Here is a 21,639-nt window from a genome sequence, read left to right as displayed (position 1 = left end):
AAATACGTTGTCAGAGCAGCCCCTGGGTTAGTGAAACGGAGAGCCAATGAGGCAAGGGTGGGGTCAGCCCTGCATTAGTGTAGTGACACCCGTCTTGGCCCGATGGTGAAGAAATCAACCGCTGCCTAGGGGGAAGAGTTCTGACAACCTTTTTAGTTTCAGGAAGATATGGACACTTGTTTGAAAATGGAGAAGAAGACATTTTTTTGTGCAATAGGGTTCATTGTTGCTATAGCGATTGCTGCCATAACCACGTGGTTTGTTGAGGATGTAATTCCTGCCCGTGAGTTGCTTGTTGTGTCTACTCCAGTGCCTGAGGAGCACTACTTCTACACCCTTCCATATCAAGAATTGAAGCATCGCCAATCCTATCTGAATAATACTTTCATCCAGATGCTGCATCATACCCACGTTGCTACAAATGCTACAAATTGTTGGATATGTGGTATGATGCCAGCACATCAGAAGAAAGGGGGAACACCATTTATACCTCTCCCTTTCTCACATAATGGCTCTTGTAGAGCATGGTATACCTTGCTTTTTGCCACACGAAAACCTACAGTGGGACGATTACTCTTCAGACTTAACAAAGAGTGTCATCAGGATAAAGAAGGCTACCCACAAGCCAATGGAACAATATGGGAATGGGAAGAATATCGACCAGACAATGAATCATTTCCCTACATCTTTACGAATACTAGAGACATTCATGGAAATGAGAAATTTGTAATTTCAGTGGCACAAGCCCAAGCGGACATGTGTATCCAAAGCGTTGGTTATATTCCTGTTGGTGTCAGTGATTGCATTGTTGTACTAAACATAGATGGATTAAATAACAGTACCTTTCTGGCCTCCCACAATACCTATTTTGTGTGTGGTAATAAAGGTTACTACCGTTTGCCTGCCGGATGGTCCGGGGTATGCTATGTGGCCTTTTTATTACCCCCTGTATTCTTAGCACCTGCGTCTTATCATAAAGACTTGAAGTTATTGAACAATGTGACCGTAAATAGGTATAAACGCACTCTATCTGTTGATGACGTTGATCAGACAGATACCAGTTTGCAACAGTATATTGATTTTAATCTAGGACTGTTTTTCTTTGTTGGGGCTGCCCTGAATAGTAGGAAGGTTCGACGATTAACTAGGGTTGTGGAGGCTGTGACAAATCAAACTGCTGCTGCTCTTGGGAACATTACGGAAGAATTGCAGATCACTAGAATTGTTACATTACAGAATCGTATGGTATTAGATGTTATGTTAGCAGATAGAGGTGGAGCATGTAGAATTATAGGAAGTAGTTGTTGTGTGTTCATCCCTGATCACACACCATCAGTTTATCAAGCCCTTAATAAATTGCATAAAATTGCTGCTGACATCCATACAGAAAATGGCACTTGGACCTTCTCTGGATGGTTTTGGACCTTAATTACTACATGGGGATGGAAAGTCCTTACTGGTTTATGTGTTATTGTAGCAATTTTGTTCACATGTTGTATGTGTATTCAATGTGGTCCTATGATATGTTCTTTATGTGTTTCATTCTGTATCCCCAATAAGAAAGCTGTTGCCGATGCCACCTATCAAAAGAGCATAAACAAAGAAATAACTAAAATGATGAGAATCGATATAAATGATGATTATCTTGATTATCCTAGCAAGCCGAATGTCTTCAGCAAATGCTGAAAGGGCCGTCTGTTGTAAATAAAACAGCGATATGATTAAGCCTTCACTGAAGACATGTGCTCTTCATCTCTGAATTACGTTTTTTGCTTTATATTGACTAATGTTCGGACTCCATTTTGCTTAGCCGTCCGCCATCTTGTATAGCCACGAAGCCACGTGCTCTGCACGAGAAGAGTCTTTCCTCTTCATTGGTCACTCCCGAGATCTGCCTAGCAACAGTCTATAAATAGCCCCTTGTACGTTTGGTGTATGTTCAAGACTGACCACATCTGTTACTAATTAGGCTTTGCTCGAATGTGTTTTCGCGGGTCTTAGGAACTGTTAACTCCGCCCATGTATTGATCATGTATTGAACATGTCCATATAAGGCCACAAATCTTGCTTCATGTTGTATCCGCCTACTTATGAGCCCCCCTATTATGTATAAAAGGGGACCATGCGCACAAGTTCTTTGTGCTACTCTGTGCAATACTGTAGAGTGTTGCGTAGGTTGTAGGACCACCTTTGAAGGTTAATAAACTTTGTCTTTGTATTTGCAGTTTCCGTGCCAACTTCCTTCTAGTACTTCGTATACAGAAGGGCGAACCCTTTGTACTTGCGGGCCTAGCTGGGGCCTGTACTCATCAATCTGATTTTTAGAGTCTCACCTGTAGTTGGGTGTCCAAGTTCTTCATCCTTTTAAGGTATTGCATAATGTAAGATGGGAGATTATTGATGATGTATGTGCTGTTGGCATAGTCCAGTCGTGAGAAAATCAAGGCTAGAATGGCTGTTAACATTGGATAGGAAGACGAGGCAAAGACGAGGAAGAGGAATATATTTTTCATGCTTTTTAGGTTTGCTAAAGACATCTTGGGGACATTCAGAAAGTTGACCTAGGAATGCATTCTATCCGTTGCTCGCCATTGACTTTGTGGTTTGTAACTCATGTTTTCTTGCTTTCCATTTGCCGGCTTTATTTGTTTAATGCTGTCCAGCATGAGTTTGTACCATCCCTTGCTCAAAATCGTATTTACAGTATCCTTCCGAGTGCTCCCTTTCTGTGAACAGGCCTGTAAATCTTCTTCTTATCTCATCACATTTGCTGTGTATTCAAAGACCGAGGTCAAATGACAGGCACTGTTTTCCGGAAAGGGGGGGTGGGGATGGTGGAGGCGCTGGTTTACTTTTCTTTCTCTGACTTCAAAGTATGAGTATTTATGTGACAATTTTACTGCAAACTGGGGGCAGGAAAGAGTTTTTTCTAGCACACAACAACATATAAATGAACTGTGTAAGTATTTCAAAATAATTCAGAATTAGGGACACAAATGAAGCAATTTTTTTGTTATTTTTGAAGTGGGTTGGGAAAAAATTATTTATTATGATCAAAACAAATCATCTGCATCATTGTCATAGAGTTAGTCGCCTGCTTTGTATTATATAGGGTAAATCTCTGCAGGAGATTTGATCTAATCTTGGCCTTTCTGTACCTTTATATGATTATGTTGAGATTGGACTGCATTGATTTGTTTCTCAATTTATAAGTAAACCCTACTAAACTCAGATTAAGTTGTTGAGTGGATCATTGGGGCATATTATCAAGGTCCTGCGATAAAATTATCGCCGCTTTAGCGGCAGAAAACTGCCGCTAAAACGGCGATAATGGGCTTGATAATTTGCTCTATGGAATTCCAATTGAAGCCCATGTTAAATGTGAAGGACGTCTAACATGGGCTTCAATTGGAATTCCATAGAGCATATTATCAAGCCCATTATCGCCGTTTTAGCGGCAGTTTTCTGTCGCTAAAGCGGCGATAATTTTATCGCCTGGCTTGATAATATGCCCCTAAGTGTGGCCACATTGGTTGCACTGGAAGGAGATGTTAACAAGAGATAGTTTTCTCCCTTCACTTCTCATGCAGCTAGAAAAATTGCCCCTCTGGAGATTAATGTTTGAATGGGTCCAAACTCCAACAGGCTCAACTGAGCTCTCTTGAAAAACTGATTTATTAGGACATTTTCATTAAAACAGTTTCTTAATGAAAACCATGTCTTGGGACAAATTAAGAGAAACACACACAGTCAGGAAATCTGCATGCCTTGGCCATCATTTCTTGCTCTGACTGGATCCCGTTTAGCATTAGTATGTTATAAACAGCGCCAGTTTCTTCACTTGGGTGGGGGACCATCGCCCTCCCCTCCCGCCCACTGCAAGCTGCGCAGTTAAAAAAAAAGACAATGAAAAGATTTCATTGCCATTTTATTGGTTACCGTTGTGCGTGCTGCAGCAGCCAACCTGCCCCGAGCCCAGAGACATATGGGGCGTGTCCTCTGCAACTGTTTTGCAACAGAGGACAGGAGTAGTGGCTGGCTGGATGCTCTAAAGTGCGCAGATCACTTTGGCCCTCTGTCTTGCGCTGGCTAAAGTGACATGCGCTCTTTGAAGCTCTCCGCCCATCTGTCTTAAGGCCAAACGTGGTGGAGAGCAAGCACAGGCCAAGAGGGCCTGGAGGAGCGTCCAGCCAGCCAGCTCCATCCACTCCTGGTGCGGCTCTCACCGCACGAGAGCAGCACCAGGATTGGCTAAGGGAGTTGGCTGGGCCCATGCTGAGGAAAAGAAGATCAGGACCTGAGCGAGGGGTGCAGCCAGGTAAGTGGCTTACTTTCTTTTTTTTTGTGATGTACTTTCACCAGCGGTTTGCCAGCCTCACCACTCCACATAGCTAGCAACCGCCACTGGTTATAAACAAGAACCAAAAATAAAACAATGAAACCATAATGTAAATGGAAGAACGATTCACCAAAACAAAATGAAATCTGAAAAGGTAATCGGGTTGAGGGGTGGGAGAGCATGGGTTTATTTGTCTGCACCCCCAACCCTTCAGCTTATAAAAAAAATAGTGTGCATTCTAAAGTGGAAATAGACACCTGGATAATAAACTTCCAGCACATTTCACACATGCCCTATGGTTAGATATTTTAAAAATGATTCCCCGCCTCACCCAGCCGAGCAGAAGTTTCAATAATGCACAAAGTGGCCTTGTGTGGCTTGACAAATCTAGAGTAAGGCAACGTAGCGCAAACTGCTGTGTTGCGTCACTCTGCCCCAGGGAGGCGTTCAATGGGTGGAGCATTAGTGTTCCCACACATCTACCAATGGATTTTGGAGCATTCTGAGACATTTTTTTTTTATAAGAGGCACGTACTAAATGACGTTCGTACAGACGCAAGTGTAGAGCCATTGAGCCTAATCTATAATTTTGGTTGGAACAGAAAACCATTCCCTTGTCCAGTAAGACGTCTTTTTAGATGACGTACGGCTATTCCAAATAATTATTGTGAAAGTTTTTTCAAATTGAGGATCGTGTCACCCTTGAGGAGTAATTGATTAATACGATCCCCTATATGGAGTGCGACTCCACCTGATCATCTGAAGATAGATAGACACATATCATCATTACAACGTTGGCTGCCCTCAATCCCAGAAGCCCACTGCCAGTGATTTTTATTGCAGCATGATCAAAGGAATGATCACTAAATTTGTCTAATGGAGGATAAATATTGCCATCCTGAGGAAGGTGGTTCTTATCATTCTACACCACCGAAACGCGTCGACGCATACGTTTTTGGGTTTAATTTGTTTTGGGACAGAACCTTTAGAAACTAGGGTGAATTGTTACCAGTTTGTTTCTGTCTACTGAAGCTACAAATTAACACTGTTGAGACACAATCTTGGTGTCAATTGTTGTCCTTCCTTCTGTATAAATGTTCAATTGTCATTCCTGTATGAGATAAGAATTACTTTTTTTATTATTGTTTTAATGATTAAGTTTGTTTTATGTTTATTGATTTGTGCAAACTGGTTTTTATAATTGTCTTGTTTGACCTATTACTATAATGGGACTTTTAATATGCTAATAAACTTAAATTGATGCTTTTTAACTAATGCAAATCTTCTTAGTGGTAACTTTCCAACATTCCATCTGGAGTGATTATAATCGAGTGTGATAGTGTGTAATTGGCAGAATGGAGTAAGTGGATTTTCTATGGTGTAATTCTCTATACTAGTCCAAAGAGAAAAATCTTTTTAACTGCATTCAGAGATTTACCATTACTGGTAAACCTGGGAATAAGTCAAAATGTGACGTCACCCCAGGGGTGGCATAACGAGGAGAAATATCTTTATTTCTCCTTTCTACTTCTTTCTCTGTGTGCTGCATTCTGCAGCACATTAAGAAAGAGGAATATGCCTCGGGGAATTATTTTTGTGCAGGAAGGTGTCCTGCTTACAATGCAGGCATCCTTACACCATGGTGCAAGTATGCCTGCGTTGGCGCCAGGCAGCACATGATATGCCAGCACTGGGAGATGAACTGGAATGCACCATATATTGTTAAGTACGGTGCATTTCTGCCCTTTCCCTATCATGCAGCACAGAAAGTGACTTGCTGTGCTGAACTGAGTGATTATTTGATAACTATGCCCCTGATTCTTTTGGATAGTAGTGTGTGCTCAAATGAAGGCAGTCAATGCGCTTCAGCTGTGATTGACAGACAAAGGCAGTAAGACTATAATTGATGGACTAGTGTTTGAGCTTGTTGCCGACGCCCTTGCCTGAGGTCATCACACCAGTCACACCGCAGTTCATAGCCACTTCCAACAGAAGTGAGTGGATATATATGTCTAGGGATGTGACACAATCTTTGCAGTTCAGAAGGAGAAGGTTCCAATGGCCGCAACTTGGTATGAACACTTTTTACAATTTTTACTCCTACCTCTGCACGGGATCACCGAACACTTTTTACAATTTTTACTCCTACCTCTGCACCGGATCAACGAACACTTTTTACAATTTTTACTCCTACCTCTGCACGGGATCCCCGAACACTTTTTCAATTTTTACTCCTACCTCTGCACGGGATCACCAAACACTTTTTACAATTTTCACTCCTACCTCTGCACGGGATCACCGAACACTTTTTACAATTCTACAAGGGAAATCTCCCTCCTTTCCTTTCTATTTCTCTTTAGAAAGTAACTACCTCTTTTGGAATTCTGGAATGTTGTGCATCATTTTTATATTCCTCTTAAAAAAAGATTGCAATTAAATAACTATAAGTAACAAAATTAATAAACACGTTTTGGAAACTTAGAACAGGAAAATTCAAAGACAAATGAGCAGATAACATAACCGCCTGCAGGCATAGAAAGGCAAAAAATATATAACTACACCCCTTCACTACTCTGTGAGTGTTCCAAAACACTAAACTTTGCCGTTTCCACCTTAAAGGACAGACTTTTTCAGTTAGGATTAAAAAAACAGAACTTGACACCTTGTCCCGCAGAGTCGTTTTTCCAACAGCTTTTTCTCTTTTTTCCAACATCGCACGGTTTCCTCATGCCAGAAATGTTTCTGCTTTTCTACTCTCTATTTCTGCTTCTGCTTTTTGTGAACCCATCTTACTATTATAGTCAAATATCTGAAGTGGATCTTCTTGCCTTCTGTACTTTGACTGCTGGACACACACTGGTGAAGAGTGTCCAGTCTGTAAAGAAAAACGAGCCCTGGCAGGAGATAGCCTGACAGGGCAGGTAAGCTGGCGTTTCCTGTGAGGGAATTGGGTCCATTTCCTAAGTGAAGAATAGAAAGAGAACCATGAAGGCAATGTTATTCGTTCTCATATGAATACATCTCTGTGCAGATATTGTGCTCCTCAAGCTGTACCGGAGATGGAGGCATTGAATATGTTTAACCCAAGGCTAAGGTGCACCTATATTGGTCACCAACCACCTCCACATCACTGGGGCTCCTAGGAGAAAAGTTACTAACAAAGATTGGCAGAGCCAATAGCTCTTGTCTATGTAAGAGCTATTGGCTTTGCCAATGTTTTTTTTGCCATGTTGTACAGCCACGTGGCTGCTGTTCAGTATGGCTAAGAGTTAGTGGCTTGGTGTAGAGTGGCATAGAGTAGAGTGGCGTAGAGTAGATTGGCGTGGAGGGGAGTGGCATAGAGGAGAGAAGTGCTTAATGGAGTGGAGTGGTGTAGAGTAGAGTGGAGTGCAATTAGTACAGTGGTATAGAGTAGAGTGGAGTGCAATTAGAGGAGTGGTGTAGAGTGGAGTAGCATACGATGATGTGGCCTGGAGTGGCATAGAGTAGAGTGGCGTAGAGTAAAGTGGCATAGAGTAGACTGCATAGAGTGGAGTGATGTAGAGTGGAGTAGAGTGGAGTGGAGTAGAGTAGAGTGACATTTGTATACAGTAGAGTGAATAGAGTAGAGTGGCTTAGTGTGGAGTGGAGTGGGCTGGAGTGGTGTAGTGTAGTGGAGTGGAGTGGAGTGGAGTGGCATGGAGTGGAGTGGAGTAAAGTGATATGGAGCATAGTGCCATAGAGTGGCAAAGAGTGGAGTGACGTGGACTGAAGCGGTGTGGAGTGGATTGGATTGCATAGAGTAGAGTGGCATAGAGGAGAGTGGCATAGAGTGGAGTGACGTAGAGTTGAGTGGCATAGAGTGGCATAGAGTGCTTTGGCAAAGAGTGGTGTGGAGTAGAGTGGTGTGGTGTGTATTAGAGCAGCATAGAGTAAAGTGGCATAGAGTAGATTAGAGAGGAGTGGAGTTGAATGGAGTGGTGTAGAGCAAATTGGCATAGAGTAGAATGGAGTGGCATTTAGTATAGTGGAGTGGCGTAGAGTATAGTGGCGTACAGTGGAATGGCATAGAGTGGTGTGGAGTGGAGTGGAGTGAAGTAGAATAGCCTAGAGTCAAGTGGAGTAGCTTAGAGTGGAGTGGTGTAAAATTGAGTGGTGTAGCGTGGAGTGGTGTAGAGTAGAGTGAAGTGGTGTAGAGTGGATTGGTGTAGAGTGAAGTAGAACAGAGTAGGATAGAGTGGACTGGCCTAGAGTGGGGTGACTACTCGTGGATTGGAGGGCATAGAATAGAGTGGCGAAGAGTGTAGTGCATCAAATGGTATGTAGTCGCATAGTGTAACGTAGAGCGGCATAGAGTGGCATAGAGTGGAGAGGTGTGGAGTATAATGGCGTATAGTGGAGTGACGAAGAGTAGCATAAAGTGGCGTGGAGTGGCATAGAGTGCCCTATATTGGAGTGCATATAATAGAAGGGGTGTAGAGTAGAGTGGTGCAGAGTAAAGTGGCATCGAGTGGAGTGGCATAGAGTAGAGTGGTGTAGAGTGGAGTAGCAAGGACTGGAGTGGCATAAAGTAGAGCGGAGCGGAGTGGCGAAGAGAATAGTGGCATGGTGTGGAGTGGTGTGTCATATAGTGGGGTGGCGTGGAGTGGCACAGAGTAGAGTTGCACAGAGTGGAGTGGGATGGGGTAGAGGGATAAAGTCTAGGCGTAGAGTGGAGTGCTGAAGAGTGGTGTAGAGTGGAGTGGCATAGAGTGACATAGATTGAAGTGGCTCAAAGTGCCATAGAGTGCCGTGCAGTGGTGTGACGTAGAGTGGAGTGACACAGAGTAAACTGGAATAGATTAAAGTGGAGTGGTGTAGAGTTGCGTAGAGTAGAGTTGCATACAGTGCGTTGCTTTCAGTGGCAGAGAGTCGAGTGACGTGGAGTAGAGTGACATAGAGTGAAGTAGCTTAGAGTGGGGTGGCTAGAGTGGAGTGGCACAGAGTCGAGTGGCATAGAGTGGAGTGCTGTAGAGTGGCATTGAGTGGAGTGATGTAGAAAAGATTGGAATGATGTAAAGTAGAGTGATGTAGAGTAGAGTGGCACAGAGTGCAGTGGCGTAGATTGGGGTGTGTGGCATACAGTGATGTGGTGTGGAGTGATGTAGAGTGTTGTGGCATGGAGTGGAGTGGCATAGAGTGGAGTGGTGCAGAGGGGCATAGAGTGGAGTGACCGGAGTAGATTGGAGTACTGTACAATAGAGTTGCATAGAGTAGTACAATTGTGAGTGGAATGAACCAAACTTAAAAATCAATGTAAAGGTGTGAGGCATAAGCGGGATGAATGGCTGAAAGGCAGCGATAAAAAGCATGCAGCGGCAAGCATCATGATGGTGTAAGTGTGTTGTTAGTGTGGCATTTATACATTGTTACAGATTAATAGAAGCCACCTACAATGTCACTTTATTTTAGTAGTGGAAGTAAGCCAAAATATGCAGGGGTGGATAAAGAATGTCCAAAATGCGTTTGAAAACAGAGGAAGCGTCCTGAAACATGTACATGTACAGTGATAAGCAAAATAAATTTAAAAAAAGAGATGTATATAAAAGTGCAGCAGGTAAAGAAAGAGTACCTGAATCATAGCAGACAAATTAAGATGGATCAATCTGTGCTTGCTGCATGCCCCACACAAAGAAAATGAAGTGATGCCTGTCTCAAGCTGGCCAATTAGGGGCCAGCAAAGAAGAGTGACAATGATGCCAATGAATGGTAAGCAATGGGCAGGCTCTAAGCCCTTTATAGTAAACAATACCCATCTCAGCCGACAGTGCATGCACTGTTGGAGGCCAAGACGAACAAAGTACGGGCGCAACGCAGTGCGGCAACTTTGGTTACCCTGGTGTCCACAGCCATTAAAACCTAGTGGTAACACAGCTAAGAGAAGATTGACATTCATTTAAGTCTGATGGGTTTGGGCTAATGTCTCAGCTCTGGGACAAAAAAAACATGCGATTTCCAAGCACGCAGGGGTTTGGCGTTCAGTTTCATGGTGCATTGGTGCCAGGACCGGACGGCAGTAGCGGGCACCAGGTGTTTCCCCGGTGGGCGCTAGGGTGGGGGCTGGTTTTGGGACCCTGGGGCCGTTTTTGTTACCGTGGTTCGGCAATATCGGCCCCCGCTAACAAGATAGGCCGAAACAAGCCCATGCGAACAGCTCGTCGCACCCCCTCAGCCCCCCCAGGGGGCCCGGCCGAGCAGTTTGCCAGGGCCGGTATCGGTTCCCAGTCCAGCCCTGATCGGTGCCTAAGGCACAGAGATGCCAGGAGGCCCTTGAAAGTTCACTCCAGGCTTGCAGCCTGTGCCCAAGCCATCCACTGGGTTTCTGTACTACTTCGAATGTTGGTGCTTGAAATATCAAGCTCACATCATTTCTCCTCCCAGGCTATCTGTGAGAAAGTGCTGCAGAATTATGAAAGGAGCTATGGTTTTACACAATGAAAACTAACGACCTTTATGGTGAAATTACTCCTGGCTAGCCACCTTACTTCCACACTTTCTCCTGCGGAGCAAAAAATGAATAGAGGCTATTGTCAAATGGATGGCATTGTCTGCAAAAAGAAATATACGGAAACCTTGGGCAGAATTTATAGGGATTTCGTGCATGGCCAAGAAAATGAGAAACTGAACAAAAAAAATCGAACCGTTTTCTTAGTGCAGTTAGTATTGTCAATTGCGTCACGCTTTGTCTCTTCCACAAAGGCCCGGCTGCCTGTTCCACTTATTCCTTACAGGACAGAAGTCATCAGTGGCTACAAGATGGCCTTTTCTTACGTTTTCCACAAACCATACAATTAGCAGCAAGGGGTGATTCAGCAGCCAGACCACGCTGAGTCACTCGGGGCAGGTTGCGGCAAACACGGAAGCTACAAAAAATAGGCGCACATCATCGGGCTGACTGAAGTCTGGATTAAAGCCTGTCTAGAAGTGCTCACTCACATCGCAGCGCTTTCAGTGTCACTTTGCATGGAAAATAAATAGCCGGCTGGGGGCAGAGGCAGGAATACTGCAAATCCCTTTTTAGCATTTAGGCATGCTGCGCAACACTGGCGTAACAAAACGTAACCCCCCCCCCCCCCTCCAATATGGGTAAACTTGCCCCCCCCCACCTCTCCGCAGGGGCTGCGGGGGCCCTTGTTACCCCCCTGCTGTTCAGATGTCAGTGCACTTCACAACCAAGTGATGACATGTTAACAGTACCAAATGCGCAGCGTTTTCGTTCATCTACCTGGCAGTGAGAGGCACGGCCGTAAACACTATAAAACACGGGCCTCCAACATTTTCAGTAATAAGAGCTACTTCTGTTCAATGAAAAGCGTCCAGAGCCACTAATTAATATTAGAGTTGTGTTAGTGACCGATCAGTCAAGACCACATCGGTGGCCACACTTTGCAAGAATGCCTGCAGTTATCACTAAGGGTGGGCGTAGTTCGCGAAGTAGCACTTCGCGAAGCTACGCAAAGTGAAGTTCGCACTACGCGAGCTACGCGTAGCACTTCGCGAACTGCGAAGTAACATGTTCGCACTGTGCAAGATGTTGTTTTCAATGATTGCACAGTGCGGACAAGCAACCGGCACTGTGCAATCATTGAAAATGGCATCTTGCACAGTGCGAGCTGTAGTTTTCTGCTGCTCGAGTAGATTTTTCCTCGAGCTGCAGCTTTCTCAACGCGAACTGGTAGTTTCTCATCGCGAGCGGTCGCGAGCATACGCGACCCCTCGCAATGAGAAACCTGACCTTCTCGCGTTGGGAATCTCGCCGGGAGGTTTATTTTCCATGCTCGCGATCGCGAACAAGGAAAAAGTCTCGCCAGGATGTCATTTTGCTTGCTCGCGGTCGCCAACTTGACGTTGAGGACCGCGAGCAAGCAAAAAATGACCGCAGCACTACGCAACACTACGCTACGCGTGTTCGCACTGTGCTACGTGCAGTTCGCGTAGTGCGAAGTAGCGCGAACTTCGCAAACTACGCGAGCGTAGCGTAGTGCTTCGCCCAGGCCTAGTTATCACCTCAGTGCATCAGGCAGGGTTACCAGCACTAACTTCAAAAAATATTTCTCAATAAGCAATGTCTCGATATGGGTAATATACAATGCCCCTGGAACTAAGTTATTGATATTAGTAATACGTCTCCCCAACACCGCATGATTTATCACCCAAATAGCTTTAAATATATTTTGGGACGCCACATTTATTTTGCAACTCAGCAGCTCATGAGTTCTGAAAATGCACCCATTTGTGTCCCTGGATACCCACTTTTCAATGTTGGTCTGCTTACTTCAATTCAACCATGCAAAAGCTTCTAATTTAGTAGGGTGGTCTTCACACAGTAGAGATACTCTTTCAGGTAGCTAGGGCCATATGTAGGTAGGGACACATTTACCACTTCATAAATACCGAATTTTACCGATTCGGTATTTATGAAGTGGTAAATGATATGTAGGTAATTGGTCGGTAAATATTACCGATTCGGAATAATTCGGTAATTACCGAATCGGTATTTACCGATTCGGTAATGAGGCATACCTTCCCATTGATGGGAAGGTATGCCTCATTACCGAATCGGTAAATACCGATTCGGTAATGGGGGAACACATGCAAGGGTGACAGGGTGTCACAATGACACCCTGTTGCACCCCTGAAACGGCCATGTGTGCACATGTGGCACACATACATGCCCTAAGGGCATGTATGTCTGCCACATTGCACACTTGTAGGCGCTTTGTAATGCATTTCCACATCCATTCTTCATTTACCACCAACTATTAGTTGGTGGTAAATACCGACTCTAAACATCACCCACACACTCCCCCTACATCTCATTTCTGTATTCGGAATTTACCGAATCGGTAAAATTACCGATTCGGTAATTTTACCGATTCGGTAAATTCCGAATACAGAAATTGTCCCCCTACATACCAAAAGCCTAAATACCGGTCGGTAACGGTATAATTACCGAAAATCGGCCGTTACCGACCGGTATTTGGCTACCTACATGAGGCCCCTAGAGAGCTAACAGTATCTCACAAGCTACTTGTTGCAGACGCCTGGTGTAAGCTTAATTTGTAAAATACTAAGAGCCAGTGCCCTAAGTTTTTCCCAGGAACCCACAGCTAGCACTGTTGAATGTTGGCGTTGTGATTACCAAGGCTGTGTAGTCTGGATTGCACCACATGCCTCTTACTTCCCTCATAACACACTCCTTGCCCCTTTATTTGACTTTTAACCCCTTGGCTGCGGCAGGAATTCCGCCGCAGAGCTGGGGGGGGGGGGGTTTGGGGGCAGTGCGGTGGCGCTGTGCTCATGACGGAGCCACTCCGTCATGAGTCACGGTTGAGCTGTGCTCATGACGGAGTGGTTCCGTCATGACTCCACCCACTGCGCTAATCACCCGCACAGGCGGGGAATTAGCGCCGCGTGGGAGGAGCGGCCGCCAACGGCCGCAGCATGACGGAACCACTCCGTCATGAGCACACGGCGCCCGTGGCTCATGACGGCGTGGTTCCGTCATGAGCACGGAACGGGTTACCAGGCGTGTTTTCAACCCTGCTTTCTGTCTTTGTAAGTGTCTTTCTGTATTTCCCTTCCACCTCATTTTCTTCATTCGAGTTTTTTCTCTCTGTTGTTCCGGGACCATAATATCTGATGAGGAGAGTAAGTGCTGTTTCCAAGAAATGAGTGCCTGTGGGACCCATCTGCAACAATCAGCTCAATTTAAGCATTGTGCTACGACCAGTATTCTTATTTTGTGGTGGGAGCGATGCTCAAAAGGCTCACACCGTGAACAGACTGTAGTGTTCTGCTGGACACGTTCTAGTGTTCCAGGAATGTGCTGTACATACACCCTACACCCACCAATCACAGGCGTCACAGGTCAGGTGACCCTGCTAATAAAAGGGGCAGGGCGCATGTACCCTCGGCCAGTTACCATATGGTTGTGTATGTGTCATTATTATGCCTGCATGACTCCAACTAACATCTTGTAACGCCATGCGTTGTAAACGCATGCAAAATAAGGTGGCATATTCTGTTGTGAATGGTGGGATGGAGGCCTTCCAGGGACAGAAAACCTCTATTCCGACATGTGATTTCGCGCTGGGCAGAGATACTGTGAGGCCAAAATGGGGGAGTGCTGAGGTTGTTGTGCTTTGCAATTTCAGACTTAGATCAGTAAAGTTAGTTGCTCTCAGTACTGGTTGAAGATGAAGGATCTCCCATTTCAGCCCGATTCATTGTCCCCCTGAATATATCTGGGCGACTTCCCAGTGACAGACATGTCCTAGGCAAATAATCAAGAGATAAACTATAAACTTAAAGCAAATTAAAACTTTTAACGAGTGGCCAGAATTGCATCTATCGAGCGGTTTCAACTTCCACGGTGAGCATTTACCTCAAAAACCCCCAATAACATTTAGAGAAGTCAACGACAAATGGTGATTATGGTAACAAAACTTCCCCATACATTGTCTAAAAAAAAAAAAATGTAAGAAACACTAAGAGCTTTCCAGTATATACATAGGGGCAGATTTATGTTTCCTGGCGCATCCCTGCAAATCAGCAAGGATGCGCCAGGAATGATGCGTCACGCAAGTTTACCCTTGCGCCACACATGATGCGCCGCATTTACAATGCGGCGCATCATGGCGCAGGAATAAACAGATGCGTGACGCATCCGATGGCGTAAGTTTGGCGCAGTGCTTCAGTTGCGTCGCATCGCAAGCGCGACGCAACTCCAGCACTGTTCCAACCTACCCTATCCCTAACATGGTGCGTCAAGCCTTACGCCTGCTTCAAGCAGTCGCAGGGTTTTGGCGCATCAGCGTTGGGAAAGTGACTCAGTCAAATCTTATAGATTTGACTGAGTCACTTTTCAAGTGCGTTCCTGCGACGGAACGCCCCCCCCCTCTGTCGACACGCCCACGTGAAACCTGACGCAGGTTTTACGTGGCGCAGGGCTTTACATCGTGACGCATCTCCATAGATGCGTCACGATGTAAATATGGCGCAACGTGGCGCAGGGTTTACACCGCCGCTGCGTCACAAAAGTGACGCAACGGCGGCGTAAAAGTGGCGCATCTCCAATATAGATCTGCCCCATAGTATACCAAACAAACCCTATTTTCTCCAGATGCGTTTTGAGGTTCAAGCTCTGAAAGAAACTTTTGTAAAATGTATCAAACTATGCATTTTTCAAGATAATATCCATAAAATTGCGTATTACAAGCAGTTAAAAAATGTGGGTATGCAATATGGAATGGCATATTTTATTTTCAAATGTACATAGAATATTTCTCTTCTACATCCCACTTCCTTTCACGTTTTCATCCTTCCCCTTCCAAATAGATTCTCAGTCACGTTTATGCGTAAGACGTAATAATCTACTTAGAAGGGAACGGGTGGAAAAATCTAACTTTAAACATATCATACAATCTGAGGCTGTGGGCAGAAAAGCTAGAATAATCATATCAGTTTCTATTTCAGTGCTACAACTCAATTAACAGAGACATTAGCGTACCTGAAATCAATTTACAACCGTCTTGCATGGTCAGACCGCAGAGAGAAGTAACAATATCATAAAAGTCATTATAAACAAAGAAAATCAAATACTTATACAGAAGTGAAAAATGACAGCCAAAGCAGTTATTGATGTCTGGTACCAAGGAACTCAGATCACCCACAAGCCCCTCAACAGCAGTTATCACTTCAATATCAATTTTACATGTTTTTCGATAATGCAACCATTTTACCTGCAACCATTTAATTGACCGTTTCTCAAAATACACACTTTGTGCAACCAAAAACATGCAGCACTTGCCTTCCCTGTGTTCTCCCACGTTGCTCTTAGGGGCTAAGTTAGGCCTTAAAATGGAAAAAAATAGGTCCAGTGTGAGTCCCCCAGTATGTCACAGAGGAGAACTATTATATCTGAAATAACTCCATTTATGGCCCACAATATTCCAAGAAGGGCACTATCATACCTGGGGTATTCAAAATGTTGTCAATAACATGTACAATGACAATATTACATAACTGTTATAAAAGGTATAGCTAGAATGTTATCAGGAATGCCCTCCGTATGCCGCTGACGGGCCGCTATCATGATACAGGTAGCCAAAATGATGTCAAGCATGTCCACAACATATTAGGAATGCAACAATGTCAATAATACTCTCCATGTATCAATTATAGGCTCCTACTGAGCCACTAAGATACCAGGGATAGCTCAAATGCTCAGCATAGGCAAAATGAAGTAAAAGAATGTCCCAATACCTCTCGGGTGGGCCACTGTTATGACAGGGATAGCTAATTGGTGACAAAGGACGGGAGGGGGGGTCAAAAGTCGAAATTTTACTACCCACATGTCAAAATATCGATCACCTCAAGGTTGTGAAACGTGGGGGCATATTATCAAGACAGGCGATAAAATTATCGCCGCTTTAGCGGCAGAAAACTGCCGCTAAAACGGCGATACTGGGCTTGATAATATGCTCTATGGAATTCCAATTGAAGCCCATGTTAAATGTGAAGGACATCTAACCTGAGCTTCAATTGGAATTCCATAGAGTATTTTATCAAGCCCATTATCACCGTTTTAGCGGCAGTTTTCTGCCGCTAAAGAGGCGATAATTTTATCGCCTATCTTGATAATATGACCCTAAGGCCCCGGCTCTGTAGCGCAGGAGCCTGCTCTATACTTACGTGGCAGTATTAAGCCACTTTTTTTGGCTTAATGGTGCCTCATAAATATGGCTCCCTTTAACGCAGTTTCTGCGCTAAAGGTGCGTGCAATGGGTATTGCTGGGGGCTTTCCCAGCAACATCCATGGCTTTTTCACACTGCCCCAGATTTACAAGAAATCGTAAATCTGAGGCAGTGTCAAAAAATTACGCCTCCCCAGGGGGAGGCACAATGAGGAGAAATATCTTAATTTTTCCTTTTTCTGTGTGTACTGCATTCTGCAGCACTCATAGAAAGAGGAAAAAGCCTCTTTTGATTGTTTCTGTGCAGGAAGGTTTCCCTTCCCCTACAGAAAAAGTAATTCCCGCAAAGCAGGCACCCTTGCACCATGGTGCAAAAGTGCCTGTGTTGGCGCACAGCAGACCATTGTGCGCTGGTGCAGGGGAAAAGGACAGGATTGCGCCATATCTGATAGATACAGTGCATTCCTGCCCTTTTCTTTTACCGTAGGGCAGCACAGCAGGAAGGCCTGCGGTGCTGCCCTATGGTAAAACCTCATAAATGAGGCCCTGAGTGTATATGCGCAAGTATAGATTTGCTACTCTCAAATCCACATATGTACCGTTGGACCAGTCAATTTTTTTATCCTTGATATTCGGAAAGGGTCATCATTAAGCCACGGCCCCACGACCTGCTACCCCTGCTCTCGTGAAATTTACCAGCGAGAGACTGGAGCTGGGTCAATACTGATTTGCACATGGCTGGGTCCAAACTGAGGTGGTATGGAGGTGGGTGAAAAACAATGGATTCTGATGCGGCCCGAGCAATTACCAATGGCTGAGATTAATTCAAGCATTTAATCCATCAGCTTGTTTTTGATGCTCTAATAGGAGAATAGCACATCAGTTTACCGGGAAACAGCCTTTACTCCAAAGTTTTTACTTCGGAGTGCATTTACCACACATTTTTTACTTCAGAAATACTGGTACCATGTAAGTCTTTTGAGCGCAAGACTTGACATCGCAATTGATCAGTAGGTGGCAGTGTTTCTCTTTCTGTGGCAAGTTTTAAAGGATTAGTATTAGGTGCAAATTTTATTTTTGCAGTGTTTGAAAGCATACCAGCAAAACTGGTGAATTATTAATGATGGCAGTGCTTTCAAAACTGGTGAATATTTAATGATGGCATATAATATGTGAATGCCGTGTCATGAAACATCGCAGGAGTACCTGCCTACAGTGTAGCATATGTAATGCGTTTACATGGTGAAACAAGCATTTACAATGCAATGGTCTCGGCAATATTATAGGTAGAGCAATTGGTATTGCTCATTATTTTTTTATCATTTTTGTATCCCTAAATAAATGGCATTGTCATTTCTATTGGCATTAGCTTTTTTGCATATTTGATACCTATTGCATTAGCAGAGAGAGTGAGGTAGTGAGATAGAGAGAGAGAGTGAGGTATTGAAATAGAGAGTGAGGTAGTGAGAGAGTGAGGTAGTGAGAGAGTGAGGTAGATAGAGAGTGAGGTAGTGAGATAGAGAGTGAGGTAGTGAGATAGAGAGAGTGAGGTAGTGAAAGAGTGAGGTATTGAGGGAGAGGGATGTTGTGAGGTAGTGATATATAAGCATAGAGTGATGTTGTGATGTAGTGAGATAGAGAGAGAGGTAGTGAAAGAGAGAGTGAAAGTGATTTAGTGAGATAGAAAGAGTGAGGTAGTGAGATAGAGTGATTGAGGTAGTGAGTGAGAGAGAGTGAAGTTGTGAGGTTGTGAGCTAGAGAGTGAGGTAGTGATGTTTTGAGAGAGAGAAGTTGTGAGATAGTGAGGTAGTGAGATAGAGTGGAGTAGTGAGGTAGAGAGAGTTATGTAGTGAGAGAGAGTGAGGTAGTGAAACAGTGATGTAGTGAGGGAGAGGGATGTTGTGAGGTAGTGAGATGTAAGCAGAGTGGTGCTGTGATGTAGTGAGATAGAGAGAGGTAGTGAAAGAGACAGCGAAAGTGAGTTAGTGAGATAGAAAGACACCTAAAAGGTGAACTGTTAGAGAAGAGAGAACGAAACACACGGGTTGAAGCTTCGCACAGAGAAGATGTGTTGTTAACAAAAGCTTCCTTTTCTGCCGCGCCTGTGTCCGTGCCCTGACTCCCCAAGACCCACGGGTCTTTATAAGCATTTTTTGTCTCCCGCGAGAGGTGCCTTTTGGAACGCTTGCCGCCCCCTCCGCTTCCTCCATTCCTCCCCACCTTCCTTCCTGGCCTTCCTCCACCCCCCCTGTGTGAATCTTTAAAAATAGATAAACGTTGCTCAGTACTGGGCAGACACCTAAAAGGTGAACTGTTAGACAAGAGAGAACGAAACGCACGGGTTGAAGCTTCGCACAGAGAAGATGTGTTGTTAACAAAAGCTTCCTTTTCTGCCGCGCCTGTGCCCTGACTCCCCAAGACCCACTTTAAAAATAGATAAACGTTGCTCAGTCCTGGGCAGACACCTAAAAGGTGAACTGTTAGAGAAGAGAGAACGAAACGCACGGGTTGAAGCTTCGCACAGAGAAGATGTGTTGTTAACAAAAGCTTCCTTTTCTGCCGCGCCCGTGCCTTGACTCCCCAAGACCCATGTGTCTTTATAAGCATTTTTTGTCTCCCGCAAGAGGTGCCTTTTGGAACGCTTGCCGCCCTCTCCGCTCCTCCCCACCTTCCTTCCTGGTCTTCCTCCACCCCCCCGTGTGAATCTTTAAAAATAGATAAACGTTGCTCAGTCCTGGGCAGACACCTAAAAGGTGAACTGTTAGAGAAGAGAGAACGAAACGCACGGGTTGAAGCTTCGCACAGAGAAGATGTGTTGTTAACAAAAGCTTCCTTTTCTGCCGCGCCTATGCCCTGACTCCCCAAAACCCACGTGTCTTTATAAGCATTTTTTGTCTCCCGGGAGAGGTGCCTTTTGGAACGCTTGCCGTTCCCTCCGCTTCCTCCGTACCTTCCTTCCTGGCCTTCAAATGAGCTTAACGTTTTTGCATCTTGCACCAACCTAAGGCGTTGTGTTTTTTGTTCACATGTGTTGAAGAAACAGCTGGCATGTCGCAAGCACAGGCCTCTTTGTCTGCCTCGGTGCGGAGTGCGGGTCCTCGACGCACAACAGCAAGAAGGTCCTCACGGCCAGAGGACAGGCAAAAAATGGCGGATGGAAGCTTCGAAATTTTTCGAATTCGGGGGCCTGTTCCTGCTGTTCTAAAAGGGCGTGACTAAAAAGTGGAAAGAACAGCAAGGAACACGCCCCCGAATCTGAAAAAGACGGAGCCTATTTGGAGGGACGGCTCTCTCCTCCAATGGCTGGCCTCCGTTTAGGAAGCCAGCCAATGGAGGAGAAGCAAAAAGAGAGGCGGGCTAAATAGCCACTCTAGAAAACATAAAATCTCCGACTTCCGGTTCTGCCTTCGGCAGACCGGTAGTCCTCGACCTAAAAAGACAGGATTGACAATGGCACCGGTAACTTATTAAAGCCCTGGCAATGCAAGTCGCGTAATGTTGAAATCAGCAAAGTCATTATTGATCCGGAACACTGGGAAGCCAGAGTGGCATATATTGTGTCACTGCTATAGTCCATTTTCACTGTCTATTAACATTTCAGGACGTGGGGGCTTGAACGTCTCTTTTTACAGAAAATGGAGCATTTTGAAGCAGGACGGACGATCGGAGCAGAGAATGCTGTGTACAGGCACGTTTTTATACAATCTTCACAATATAGACATAGAAATGGTATGCGTGGTAAAAGTGTGCGTGGTTGCTGTTTGCGGGATAAGTGTACTTTTATTGTTAATGGATGTACATGCGTGGTAATGGTGTGCATGGTTAAATAGGCGTGGAAAAGTCGTGCGTGGTAAAACCACGCACCGTAATGTCATACAACCCTGCTCCTGGTATGGAGGACTAGAAAAATTGGAACCTGTACAATCTTCATACCTAACAATGTTCCAAAATTGTGATGTGGGTGCTTTAATATTCATTGCATACTGTCAACCTAAAGGCATTGAACAGGTTTGATCATGGAAGTGGCACAAAATTATGCCTTCTAAAAAATATAGTGAGCAGACCTTCGAATTTCTCATACATTGGCCAACCCGCAAGTATGCAACAGCCTTGGATTGACCATGGAACCCCTATGGAGTGCTCACCCTCCCTTCCCGCTTCCCCCGACATCGCTGTAATTACCATCCCCAGCGGAATTACCATATCTTCAGTAACTCTGCTGATCTGTGGAGTGTCATCCAGAGACTTCACCTGCTAAAAGCTGGTGGGGTATCCTGGTCAGGATTTACTGAGGGAATAGGGATGAAATTACCAGTTTCCCTGCAAATTCAGAATTCTGTGGTAGTTGGGAGAAATTATTGAACACTGTTGCAGGGACCACAAAGCGGTGCCCATGGTTTATTGATTGTGGTCCATTCTCAGAGTGCGAGGCATAAGGGCAACTGTGTTAGGATTACTTACATTTCTTCCAAATGTGTTTGAACACTATTTCACCTGTACCTCTCATTCAACTTGTGAGCTTTAAATATCTTCTGAAGAATGATTTATGAGTCCAGATTTGATCCCTTCGAATATAAAAAAGCA

The sequence above is a fragment of the Triturus cristatus genome, chromosome 9, assembly GCF_964204655.1.
Source record: "Triturus cristatus chromosome 9, aTriCri1.1, whole genome shotgun sequence".
In the NCBI taxonomy this organism is placed as follows: domain Eukaryota; kingdom Metazoa; phylum Chordata; class Amphibia; order Caudata; family Salamandridae; genus Triturus; species Triturus cristatus.
This window is presented reverse-complemented; position numbering follows the sequence as displayed.